The 14,431-nt window shown below is 41.6% G+C and overlaps 1 protein-coding gene across 2 annotated transcripts in view; it reads left to right on the forward strand.

The window, feature by feature from the left end:
• The window catches only part of GPR132 (G protein-coupled receptor 132), a 182,666-nt gene that overhangs the window by 62,991 nt on the left and 105,244 nt on the right, over nt 1–14,431 (forward strand). Inside the window, exon 2 of one of the 2 annotated variants that reach the window (XM_085626228.1) lies at nt 14,162–14,297. The gene's annotated coding sequence lies outside the window, so the exon portion shown is untranslated. The remainder of the gene's footprint in view (nt 1–14,161; nt 14,298–14,431) is intronic. The other variant, XM_085626229.1, reaches the window with a different exon arrangement.

Raw genomic sequence — 14,431 nt, forward strand, 5'->3', positions numbered from 1 at the left:
AGGGTGTCTTGTGCGAAAGAATGGAAACGTTGGAAAATAATTCCCGTAGGAACAACCTCCGCGTTTTGAATATTCCAGAAGGAAAAGAGGGCTCTGACTTGAGAAACTTTATGGCAAACCTGCTAAAAGAAGCCCTCCCACTCGATGACTCAGTAGATTTTTTGATAAAAGATATACAGAGAATCCATAGGGATCCCTTCCGAGAGAAACACTGGAAAGACAGTGGGAGCTTGGGAGAAGGATGGACAATTTTAAGAAGATTGGCGCCACGGTGCAACTCAAGTTTCCTGCCTTCCTGAAAGTAATGCATAACAACAAAATGCATAACGTCAGGTCTATTCAGGAGGCGTATGAATTACTGGAAAGCATCGGTAAAGGGACCCCATAAGCAAACTAATCATTAAGCTATAGTTGAGATGAGGGTTTTCACTTCCGGTAGTCTTCGGTAGACACATGAGATGTATATAGTATTATGGTTTATGAAAGGAAAAAGGGGAAGGAAAGGAAAGAAAGGGGAAAGGAAAGGGAGGAAAGGGAAGAAAAAAAAAGAAAGGAAAAGAAGGGGGGGGGGAGAAGAAGATAGAAAAGGGAAAAAATATGTAAAAAAATATGCTTCTTATCAAAGGGGTAAAACAAGGGAAAATAGAGTTTATATATACAAATTTATATCCAGGGGTCACTATCGCTCTTCCCTTTTTTCTTATTCTTTTTGGTGAGTAACACATTGGGAGTAATTAGGCAGAGGAGTAGAGGGCCACAGACGCCACATCTGGACAAACAACCAGTCCAGGTAAATAGGGGTTGGGTTCTCCAAGGGGGGTGCAGGGTGGGGGGTTGTAGGAAGGGGAGTATGGAAGCACATGGGACTAATCAATAACAAAAACACCTCATTCGTCATACTCGTTATATTTGTAATATTTAATATAGGTTATGTTGACCAGAAAGTTTTAGTTAGGCTAGAATTGTCTGATGGGGTAAAACCAACATGCAATAGCCGCTTCACCTCGAGGAAGGCCTGGAGGCTGGAGGACCCCCCTAAATGAATTCTCTGCAAATATTATCCTGGAATGTAAATGGCTTGAGGGTGGGGTCACGTAGTAGAAGAATCTATATGTATATATATATATACAACTCCAGTGTGGCTTTGTTGGCTGCTTCCAAATCGCTGGTGGTGCAGGTCAGGGATGAATGCCACAAACGCCTCTTCTATAGTCAAACACCTCCATTCCAATAATGAAGTAAGCCCGCACTTGAGCATGGAAATAACCTTTTATTTTTTTATTTTGCAGCATAGTTTCAAAATTACAAAAGTTACAGGAACGCATTTCGGCTGTCTCGGCAGCCTTTATCAACCTGAATATGCACAATGACATTGGTGTTTTAAACTCTTTTGACTGCTGCCCACAGGTGTTGCTGTCCACTACACAATTTTGTCATTTAAAGGCATAATCCTCTTTTTCTCGAGCAAACTCTCACTCTTTAGCTGCAGTACAAATAAAGTTATAAAGTTTTGAATTCAGACAGTCAAACATATTGTATATTAATTTGTATTGTGAAACTCACTTTCATTCCCAGCAGCACAATACAAATTAATATACAATATGTTTTTCTCCCCTGGTCACCTTTTTTTGTTTTCCTGCTCCTATTGCATACTTTTGCTTTTCCTTTGGTTGGCATCATCCTGCCACAACAAGAAGGACTATAGTCTTACTTTTTTCAAGGCTACCTTCTGTTGACAACAAATCTTTTCAAGACCCCTGACTAGCCTGTGTCTTCATGCAATGCTTCAGAGCGTGGTGGCCCTCTATGTAAACCACCTTCCCTTTTGTGACACCCCCTTAAGCTTTGCCAGTCCTGAAGCAATGCAAGATCAAGTTCTGAATTTCCCAGGCAATACGCAACCTGTTCTCGCAATACACAGAGCAATTTGTCTTCCTGCTATAAATACAAGACTCCAAGCAAGGGATGTGCTTGTTTACCAAGGAGTAGTTTCCACTAATTTCCTTCCTCCCGCATCAATGATTTCCAGGAGAATCCCCATCTTGAGAGTTAGTAAATCTGCAGGGATTATCTTGGAGTGGGCTTCCACCCATTGCCGACTATTAGATTGGTGTTTTCTCTATGCGTTAGTGGCTATTTAATTAATTAAACTGTTTAAATTTTCTGTTTGTGCTTGGTTGGCTTTGGTGCATTGCCTGTACACTTATTCACTTCCAATTAGTATTTATTTGAGAGGGCTGCCTTAGATGTAGTCCTGTGAATTTGCTTCTCGGAGATGTGGCCCTCCCAACTAGTGTTCTATTATTTTATTTTTTTAAATATTTTCTACTGATATTATTATTATGGATGGCCTATTTGTTTGTGTCCCTGTTATTCCTCGTGGGATTCATGTCTTCTGCTGAAGAACCTGCAACAACCGACACCCATGTTTCCATTGATTGTAAAACTCAGGCTACCGTCCAATTGGCCTTCTCAGGATGACAGATGCATAGCCTCCAAGGCTTCATTCAACAAATGTATTTTTGAATGTATGAACTGAGGGTTTATTTCCTCTCTCCTGAGCCAGCTATACTCCTTTCTGTACACTTTGTGGTCTTCTCACAATGGTTACTTTGCTGAGAAACGTTTTTGCTTTACCTAAGGCTTTAAACTCATGTGACAACTCCTCTGGCAGTGGAGAACTTTTCCATTCTTCTTCCTCCTCTGACCTCAACTCTTAAGAAGGAAAATTCCAAGAGTACGTACTCCTGCACAGATTATCTAAGGGTAATGATAAATGTTCTCTATGCACCCTTCTGAGTTTGTGTACCCCTTGGGGAATTCCATTTTCAACCTCTTGCTATTTGGCCCCTCTTCATTCCAGAATGTTTTGTCCCCCCATGTTGCTGACTATTGTGATTACTGGATGAGGGTCCCTAAGGGAGTGGTCTGTAATCAGATGCATTCTAAATACTCATTTTCCACCTTGAATACCTTGGATATTCGCAACAAGGTCCTCATAACTCCACAGATTGACACTTGGAATATTGCCTTTCTATGCAAGTCTGGCCATCATCCAAAAAAGGGCCTACACAAAGGCCTTACAGCTTGACAAGACTGGCTGCTGGATGTTGCTGCCCCCCACCTAAGGCTTGAACCTAGCTGAGGCAAACCTTTCAATAGACCTTGAAGCCTAGAGAGGACCTCTCAGAGATGGCCTCAATTTATTACAGAATGAAAACACAGTAATTTCCTCTTAGAGGAGGAATGCCATTTTCCTAAAAATCATTCCTAAACTTACAGGACTAACCTTCGCTGAGAAAGACACAAATTCAGATGCCATTCTGTTTCTGGACATATTTACCGCTGCTAAAAAAAACAGTAAGGTCTTTGAAGGCTTTTTCCAAAGCAAGTTTTTTAGGAGTGGCTGTTACAGACCATTAACCCATGTGCCAAGCTTCTTTCTTCCATTGTCCTTTTTATGAACATCTAGACTAGGAAGATCGGAATGCTTTCCTCAAAGAACTTGAGGTGCTGCAGGATCCTGGGTTACCTTGACTGTCCAGCATCAGGACTTCTCTGGGAGGTCTTTCCATGAGCCAACTATCAAGGGGTACAAGAAAGGCTTTTTCTGTTTTTACCACGGTGGTCCATATTTATTCAGAACCGTTGGCTCTACAAACTGTTAGGGACTTATGTTTATTCCTTTCAGGTTCTCTACTTCATGACTTCCCTTTCCCCTTTAATAACAGGCCCTCCCTGTGAGATGCTCTTAGTAGACAAGAAAGACCAAGCCCTGCTTTGACAGGGCCCTCAAATTGAGACTGTCTTTTGTTCCTCTTCCATCATCACTAGCCTTTCTTGTTGAAAGGAAAGACAATACCTGGATGCACCCAGTGATCACTTTTTGGTCCCTCAACCATTTACTTCACATGAAAATGGAAGGTGTTCATCTTCCAAATTATTAAAGTCAGACTGGCTTACCAGGCTAGTCCTCAAGGATCGCTGTCTCATGCTTCCCATACATGTGACCTATCAAATGGACAATACTTCAATGAAGAGGGTAGTCTTAATCTTAATATATCGCCTCTTGAAAAATAATTCAATTTCAGAACCCATCTATTCCATTGCTAGACTTCCAAAAACGTTTTTTACTCTTTCCCCCCAGATCTGAACAATTCATACCTGTATGTTGGCCATTGCTTTCAGGTTTATGATCAGAAAAGCAACCTGCTCTGGATTTTTTGATTTCCTACCAAAAGACTTCCAGGTAGTTTAATAGTGACACTTGCCTGCTGGATGTGCATGGTGCTCCAATGAGTCAGTGTTGACTTAGGTAAGTCTAAAGCACACTCCACTCATAACACCATGGTTTCAAAAGTCTTTATCTTTGGTGGTAGTTGAAAAATATCCTTAAGGTGGAATATTTGATCTGCGTCTCTTTTTTCATGGCTTCCTACCTTAGAGTTAAAGGCCCTGAGTCTGAGGTTCTTGGATTGAAGGTGCCATTCATCAAACCTGATAAATAACGATACTGTGGGGTACATTATTTACCGAGTACATTAAATAACACCTATCCTGAGTTTTTGGTGCATAACGTGCGGATTTGGTGCTTGGTCCACATGGTACAGTAAATACTCACATTTCCCCTGTTAAATTGCGGCACGTTTGATCTGCTGAAATGTAAACAAAGGGTGAGCTATATAATGAGCCCAGTAATTAAAGGGTGCGGTAATACCACCCAACTCCAAATTTCGACCCCTGCGTAAATAGATGTTTCTACAGGGGTTGGTGAACTCCAACCAACTCTGAATTAGGGCCATAGATAATACTGCTCAGTATTGTTACAAAGACTTTGAACTTGCATAATGTAGATTTTAATACGTAGAAGCAAAAAGTAGATTTCCCTCATCCTCGATGCAAACCATCATTTTAAGAAAGGCTTGGAGAAGAATATTAGCTCTTTCTTTGAAACCCATCTTAATACAATAGAGCATATTGGTGAGGTTGAAGTTCATAATGATAGCCTCCATGTATTTCTTAAAGTGAAGATTTTCTACTGAGGATAAGTGCAATCAACATTTTCAAATCTGTCACATTTTGAAGCCACATGTGAAGTAGAAGGTAGGCGTTGAATGTGAGACTAGTGACCTTATGCTGAGCCTGAGCAGGAAATGGCAACAGATAAGTCACTGTTCACATAGTGTTGATGATAGAGAGGAAACCTCAAAGACACAAAAATCACGTACTCCAAATTTTCACATATCACTCATCACCACGAGTTACTGAAGCAACTGAGTCCATTGGGGAGTTCAACTTATTAGTGCCATGATTTCCAGACCCTGTGGTAAACCCTGTTTTTGGAAGAGTTGGAATTCCAAGTTCTGCACCCGGTAATTACCGAGTGTGATAAAGTCTGCAACCGTCATAAGGTTTTGGCAGGTCAAACTAGCTGGAATTTAAAATGGGGGGGGGGGGGGGGAAGAATATAGTATGTAAAGTCAAATGCAGATTTTGGTGTAGTCACCACTAAAATCTGCATATTATTGTCCAAAAAAATCAGAATAGGTGCAGTTTATCGCACCGAAAAGATTCCGCAGGGGCAGATTTTAATGGGTACTAAAAATAACTCCTTCACACTGGTAACCAGGGCCTTAATGTGTAACCACAAGCAGAAGTTACTCTTGTCATTTGTTAATAGAGTGCTGTTTAAGGTGACCACATAACCAGGTGCATCTGTATCAAAGCGTCAGATGACAGAAACGCATGTTCTTGACGAAACAGATTCCAGCTATTTCAAGGTTTGTATCTTCTCATGGGAAATATGAGATGCATTGGACACTACAATGAAATCTGAAGAATGTTTGAGTGTTGTATTTACTGCACATAAATCATTTAACATCCTATGTACTAGCTGACCCACCACTGAGGACAAGAACATCAAATAAGACCATGGGCTCCTAAAATCTGGAGAAACATTAAACAAAAAAACGAATTAATTTTAAAGCATGAATACTTGTCACACATAAGTAGTATTCCTGGTGGTACATATAATAACAACGTTAAAACCTTACATCTATTTCACATTTGCTTCCAAACATCTATAGTCATTTATTCACTCGCTCTGAAAAATTCTTAAAATAGTTCTTTATGAAGCCAAAGCGGCTTATTAAGGTGCTGTAAATGAATGACAACCCCTGTGCCTCCTGCAATTGCCCTAGAAATATTTTGTACCTTCAGTTGTAACTGACTTCTCAGTTACAGACATCCCACGCCCCCGGATTTCCTGTTGTTCCTTCCTGTGAGAAGCATGTGCTACTGTCTTTAGATGTGGCTTCACATCCTGATATTGTCGAAAGCTAGACAATGGCACTCATGAACTCTTAGAAACCTAAGTGGAACAGTAACCACGAAATTCATTTAAAAACAAATCCATGGTCATCGTACAAATGCGACACTATGGCCCTGATTCCGAGTTTGTCGGAGTAGGATCTGGAGGTGTTATTTATTGCACCTGATAAAATCCATCGAGGGCTCGAGTTTGCACAGGGGTCAGAATAACATGTTGTGTGATAATAGTATTTCATATGTTAAAAACCGATTCCGCATGTTATGCCTCATTTCCTGTTGAAAAGTCAGAATAGGAGGTATTTACTACAGGTGGTAAATACCTCACTCTGGGTTAATGTAAATGCCTCTCCCTATCCTGACAATCTTGTAATGAGGGCCACTGTGGGGTCTGGAACTTATTAGATGTGAGAAATAGCACCTATTCCAATTTTTGGGCAATAACCTTGTGATTTTGGTGTGTTCGGCTCAATAATTTGTATGTGGTGGTAAATGCCATACTGTTTTCTCCAGTTGAACTCTGGCATGGGTGCCTGGACGAAATTCAATGAAATGTGAGCTATTTAATAAATCTAATAATTACCAGGTGTGGTTATTACTATTCAACTCCTAATTCTGACTCTTGCGCAAACAAGAATTTGTGCAAGATTTGGTAAACAGCAATCGACTCGGATTCGAGTTCCTGTTATTAGGGTGACATCTTTATAAACGAGGTGCTCTCCTAGTTATGATCAAGTAAAGATAAGATTATCCATTACCTTCTTCTTCTAAGGCCCCTCATGGAGTATATACCTAGTTTATTTGTTCCTAGGAATCATTCAGAGCTTGAGAGGGTTTGGCGATAATACAACAAATCAGCAATTTGGTTACAAGGCCTATTAACTCTGATATTGATGCAAATTTCACTTTAGAGAGTAAATAACACACAGAATCCACATTTAAAACTGTAATGTTAGAACAAGCATTTTGCTGTTGATAACGGACACTGTTTCTATGGCAGTGAAATAGGATTATTGCAATTTGTAATGTTGTAATTGCATTTTCCTTCAAGGAGCGAAATCATATTAAATACACGGAAATTAGATTCCAAAGATTTCACTTCCTTGCCAACTCTAAATCAGGATCATTGCTGAAATATAAACCACATTGGTCAATCTTAGTAATTTCTGCTTCCTGTAGAGTGCAGTTGGTCTAAGGGCCAATGGGTTTTCCTTGCATGTGTAAAAAGTGTTTTGTGTGATGTCTGAGTGGAGGTAGTAGGGCAGCTTCAACCTGTGACTGAGATATGTGCCCCAGTCTGATAGGCTGATGAGCTGTTGACATCACAATAGAAAGTCCAGGCAAGTTAGACCAGGGTCTCTGACAGGAAGCAAGGGGGAAGTTGGAGTTTGGAGCTGATTGGAGTAAGATGACAAGGCCAGCCATCAGGAAAATACTGCCCACAGTATGCTTGTTTAATGCATTACTAGGGTCCTTCTTGTGTTTAGTGTGTGTTAGATCTGGCATCCTTGGTGTGGTTATTCCCCCGAACCTTTTGCCTTCAACCCTCCTGTTTTGCTGACTTAATTTTTGCTGGCTTTAGGACTCTGCACACTTTACTACTGCTAACCAGTGCTAAGGTGCTTGTGCTCTCAATCAATCAAATGGGATTTGTAGAATGCTGCTTATCACCCACTAGGATATCTAGGTGCTGGGGGTTATCTGCTGCTGGGTGGGTTCAGTCAAACATCTTGATCTTCAGATCCTTTCTGAATTTCCTGCTGGGAGGGGGAGATCCGGAGGTGAAGGGTAATGTTGTTCCAGGTCTTGGCCGGCAGGTAGGAGAAAGAGTGGCGTGTTCTCTCCTTAAAACATGGTAGAAGTGACATACTCAATCAGCATATTTAATTTACCTGTAAGCCCCTAGTGAAGTGGTACTACCTGTGGTACTACCTGTGCCCAGGGACTGTAAATTAAATGCTACTAGTGGGCCTGCAGCACTGTTTGTGCCACTCACTTAAGTAGCACTTTAAACATGGCTTACGTCTGCCATAGCAACCTGTGTTTACAGTTTTACACTGCCATTTCGACCTGTGAAAACAACCCATGTTGTCTGTCTTCTATGTTGTTGTCTGTGTGATAGTCTTCACGCTAATTTTTACAGTAAGATACAACGCGCCACAACTAAATCAACGTTGAATATTATTCACACGTATGTCTCCAATATACTGTACTAGCCATTACGCGTGTCACCATTTATCACTATTAGTAGAGTGTGTCTCATGCAATATATAATTGGACCAAACACACATACACTACCGATAGATTATAAAGATTATGAGCACTATGTGCCCTAGTATACCACGCTGTCGACTCACCTTTAGTCTACCCACTTATGGATTCCCCGTGTATATCTACACCATTGGGGCACATTGTAGCCACGCAAGTTCTTTCTAGTGTACGTGCATGCCCACCATGCTACAGGCATTAGACCACCGGCTAATGCCTGTGGAACCAATTTAAATTGTAGGAAAAGGATTCCTGTTGTCGCAAATGCAGATAGCCAACATCAAATGTTGAAATACTAGTTTAATCCTTTGGGACGGAGATATGATTTGGGAGGAGGAGTGGTGCTGTCTCTACAATCGCCACAAATTGGAGTCCGTGAATGGACATCTGATTCCGTCTACGGCTCAGCTGCAACTGACGTCAGTTGCAGCTGAGCCGTAGACGCAGATAGCCGCAGATAGTCAACATTTGATGTTGGCTATCTGCATTTGCGACAACAGGAATCCTTTTCCTACAATTTAAATTGGTTCCCCAGGTCCCCAACCCCGTCTGTCCTGATGAAGACCCAATCCGATGCGTAATAATTGGCACAATTATTCCAGGGTCGAAACGTCGACGTTACATGTCCTATGCGTCACATGCAAATCCACTTAGATAACGAGGAGACTTTGAACCCTTAAGTGGCTTATGTATTGTAAATAGGACCTTGTTTGTTGATTATTTTTATGTATTGTTCATTGTACATATTCGTTATATGTGATGTGTTTTGTGCTAAGTATCACCGTTTCACTAATTGTTTCACTACACCCTGTGTTTGTTGGTTGGATTACCCTGTAAATATTTTTGGTGTTTTTGATACATTAATTAACATCATTCTATCAAGTGACCTGGATTCTGTCCTGTTTCTTTTGGTCTGTGTGTGTCCTTGAGAATCTAACGTGTATTCAGTACCTATTAAGTTAGCCTGTTCATTTTCCGACAGAACCATTGTTTTTTGCACACACTATCTTACCCAGGTTCTGAGGGTTACTGGGTTGCCCCATTATCGTTAATGGTAATAAATTTGCCAACCATCTTTGCATTCCCGGGGGAATTTTGTCTAACCATGCTCTTGCTATCGTCAACCTCAAAACTGCAGTAGCCATAAACATAAATTCCTTATATTCAGGTCCATCCTGGTTGTCTCTCCCAAACAGAATCCTCAAAGGTGTCAATTTTATTCGTATGTCAAGCGTATTAGCAAGGAAATCCTCTACATTTTTAATCAGACTATAGAGCTGGGGACAATGTCCTGGGACCCTTCTAATAAAACTTTTTCCAAATGGCATTCCTCAGAGACATTTTTAACCTATAGCTACACCTCACATAGCACGTCACTTTCTGCTCAACTTCAAAAATCCTGCTCCGCTGTAATTCAGGCGTCGTAGCACAGCTGGATTGTACTAGGCAATCCAGTTGGGCCCCAATGATGAAGCATGCCACCTACTAGGTAGGTGGGTGAGGGGTTTTTCTACAACAGTTGTGCACTCTCCTTTCAAGTTTCCCATAAGGTGACAGCGAAAAACGTTTGCTCTAAATCACCAAAAACTTGTCCTTTTTGTTTTTCTAAAACAACCCTTTTGCCAGGTCCAAATCTTCTTTTTTAATACATATAAATCATCCTTACGGTGCAGTTTAAGGAAAATGTCAAACGTGCTTTTTAGTTTCACATGGCCTGGTAGTGAAAAACTCTTAATTTATTTTTTCACTTCTGCAAGGCCTACCTCTCCCATAGGATAACATTGAAGTTACCTTATTACAATTAATAAGTGATCATTTCTAAATGGGAGCAGGTATCCAGTTCATGTTTGGTGGTGTTGTAATTATAATGAAAAATTCTCTCTCGTGGTGAAGTTGGATTTTCAATTGCAATTTTGAAAATGCCATTTAGTGTCTGCAGCCTGTCTCTGGGTCCCATGAGTGGGTGAGGATGACAGTTGGGCTTTGTGTATTCCTTCTAGACAGCCACACGCAATAGCTTAGGTGTGCCTGGATGGGCGATCACTGGCAGTATGGGAGGGCGGAGCTGGGCACAGCCCTACTTACACTTGAATAGGCTGTGTCCTGTTTCCACACAAAGGGCTGCCCACCCACTGTAGTTAGTCTGGAGCCAGGGCAGGGAAGGCAGGATGCCTGTGGCCTTCAAAGGCAAACCTATAGAATCTTTTCCCACTTCAAAGAAAGGCCCAGGTATAAATATTGGACCTTGTACATCAACTCTTCAGTATCCTTCTGGATCTGTGGAAACTCTGTCAAGAAGAAGGCCTACTGTGCACCTGGATTGTTGCCCTGCTGGAATACTGCCTTGCTGGACTACAGCCTTGTTGGATTGTTGCCCTGCTGCCCCTGCCTTCTTGCCTGAGTCAGAGGGAAATGGACCTGCAACTGAATCCAGGACTCCAAGAGTGACTCCAAGGGCTAGTCTGCTGGCCTCCTTTTCAGAGCAACTGGGATAGAACAGGCTCACAACCACCTTAACCAGCACCCAGATCCAGCTGGAGCCAGCCCCTGACCCCACAGGATGCCCCTCAGATCCTGGACCCATGGTGTGGCCTCAGAGAGGCTGAATTGAAGTTTTTGATCTGTTTACGACCGCAAAAAGACCCATTGGCACCAAAACCTTGTTGCTCGTACAGCCCCCAATGCAAAGTTCTGTCAACTTGACTCTTTGCGCCACAGCATTGACTCCTCGTGAAGAGCCCCACCGCAAAACTCTGGCCTGCCTGCTTTCAATGACAAAAGAATCTTCACACTACAGCAATGACTGTGTGAAACACCAGGCCTGCTCTTCACGCAACATCGATGACCATCTGCGATGCTTCTCTGCTCCTCACGGGCCGCTCCACTGTGAACGGGACTCTTTGTGCTGGACTGAGAAGTTACTTGAACTTGTGACTGTCTCCCTGTCTCACACGACCAGGTAGCTGCAAGTGGAGCTTTTGGATTTCTGGCAATATTTTCACTTAAATCTACGGTTTTACTGATTGGATTTTTGCCATTTTGGTCTTGATTTATGTATCATTCATTGTTCTATTTGTCTAAATTGGTGTGGGATTTCTTGCGTTGTGTTTGCAATTTATTACTGTTGGAAGTGCAGCAGAAATACTTTACACATTGCCTCTAAGTTAAGCCTTGCTGCTCTTTGCCAAGCTATCAGAGGGTTGAGCACAGGTTAAGTTGGTTGGGGCTTGCTTGTGCCTTACCCTGGCAAGGAATGTGGTTTTTGCTTGAGTAGGGCCCTCAACCAGTAACCCAATTTCTCAGAGTGTGTGTGGAGGGGGGTAAGACCATCACAGATTACCAGTCACCTTTCCAGTGTAAATCAGCATAGATGAGAGGTAGATAAGAGGAAGACCCCAGAAACCCCAGGCTTTTGGTGAACTTCCAGGATCCTTCTAGGTATTGTATTTCAAATGGGGCCACCTGTGATGGATTAGTGATTGGCAACTTGTAGAAGGATAAATAAGTGCTCCTGCCCCAATACCTACTTAGTGAGAGAAAATGTATTATTACATTTGGAAGAAAGTATGTCACCAGTGCACGAGATTCATCCCCTCCTGACTGATCCCCCAAAGACCGAAGGGAAATCTCTCTTGGAACGCGCTAACAGACAACTCTATGCCTTCAGAAGAGCAAGGAGAGAAGTCTAATGAGGTTTCCTCAGGAAGCCACAACCCTATAGATTATATTGCAAATGAGAAGCAGGACCCTCACAGGCTCACGGACCGGAGTTAAGATTATACTAGAAATGAATAGAAGTCACCAGAGGCACATAAACAAGTATAAAATGACTAAACATGGGGGTGTGGCTTGACGCCAGAAGAAGATGGCCACTTTCTACTAATACTCCGCTGTGGCTGGGGAGGGTTTTCGATCTCCTTTCTTGCTTTCAGCATGTTTGGCTGCTAATTAGACGTCTCTTAGCTCGTGAGATTTGCCTGTCTCCGTTGATATGGATTTTGTCAACCGGCGGGCAGCCTTATGACTCCTTTTTTTGTTTGGATGTGTAACGCGGTTTACTCATGGGACTCGTGACTGCCATTTTGTATTTCCTGACGGAGTCTTTGGCTCTCACCGCATCGTTGTTTTTTCTACTGCATACTCCCTCGGTGATGTAAAAGGGAATGTTTGAGTGAATTATTTTGTTGGACCACAACCTTTCCATTTTAACATGCACCTGTATGGTCTTGTGGGCTGCACCTATCAAATAGGACAGTTTTTAATCAGGCTGATTCGAATCTCTGAGGACAGCCACTCACCTGGCAAGCAATTATTTTGAGGAGACCAAAGAAATGCTTAGAACTGGCAATAGTCATGAATATTAATTAAACTACTGCAGTCAAGGTGAATATCTAGTCAGCATGCTGCATTGTTTCTATCCAGAATATCACTTGTAGTTGCTCTTTATTCACACAGTGGCATGACAATTGTCTGCTTCATCACCCCCTCTTGAAGACTATAATCCTTTCAATATTCTTGTGTCCAACATGGAAGAGAGTTCTAGCAATAATGTATCCTCCCCATGGTTACTTCTTCATCGTCTTCAAATATTCCACTCCCAACGACGTAGCCATTGCTTAAATCATCGGTTTCATCCACCCTCTCATCTGGCAAAGATGTTAAAAAAGATCCTCCGTCTCCTGCCACGTCTCCTCCTCCTACATCTCTAGATTTACTTCTGGAGGAAATTTGCGCTCTTCGTCCTCACATGGAAGAAACTAATAATCGTATGCAAATTTTAGAAGATAAATGGTCACACATGGAAAACAAAGTTGTACATGTGGAACAACGTGTTGACTCTCTTCAAGTTGTGGTAGACCGGGTCCCCACAATGCAAACGGAAATTTCATCCCTTAAAAAGCAAATTGAAAACCTTGAAAATCGCAATAGACGTAACAATCTGCATTTATATGGTCTGGTGGCGAGGCAACCAGACCCTATAACATTTTTCAAATCTTTTCTTCCAAAAATTCTGGATCTTCCTGAATCCCAAGTTCTCAACATCCAGATAACACACCGTTTGGGTTACATCACACGTTCTCCAACTCCTTCTACAAAGCTAAGAGGTGTTATCATGTACTTTTTAGATTATACTGACTTGTTAAAGGTATTGCAAGCAGCCAAAAGTAAGGTCGATTATCCTGACAGGGTTCTAACCTTTTCTTTTCCCAGGACTATGCAAGGGAAACAGCAGACAAAAGGAAGACAGTTTCAGATATGTGTCCTGCATTGCGAAATCTTAATGCTAGATTTGGCCTATTTCAGACATGTGTGTTCAAGGTAACTTAAAAAAAACAACAAAAAAACTTTGTGTACCCGGTTTTGCTGCAACCTTTCATTGACAATTGTAGAGAGGAGGACATGGAAATCTCCAGAGCTTCTAACATTTGATGTTATAATACATCATTTTGTTTCTCTCTTTTGCAATGTAACTTATATTGTTTTTCTTCTGAATCTGGTTTAATTGATCAAGTTCAAATTGTTTCTTCATAGTTCCTTGTTCTCTTGTTTCTTCTATTAATATTAGGTGCGGTTTCCTGTTTATTTGATCCTTGTGCCTACGGATTTCATTTGGATGGAGTGTCTTTCCCCCCCGACCTTGCCCTGAGATGTTTGGTCAGTTGTGTCATCTTCCTTATGTGGTTTCACCACCCTCATTTTTGGTATGTCTTCTTGTGATGCTTTTGTTCTGTTTTACGTATATTCAGTGTTCGTTTAATCTTTTCTCTCTTTCTCTTTTTCTTTCTTCCTTTTTCTTTTTCTCTTTCTTTTTCTCCTACTTTTTGTTCGTCCGACA

Source organism: Triturus cristatus, chromosome 9 (genome assembly GCF_964204655.1).
Source record: "Triturus cristatus chromosome 9, aTriCri1.1, whole genome shotgun sequence".
NCBI lineage: Eukaryota > Metazoa > Chordata > Amphibia > Caudata > Salamandridae > Triturus > Triturus cristatus.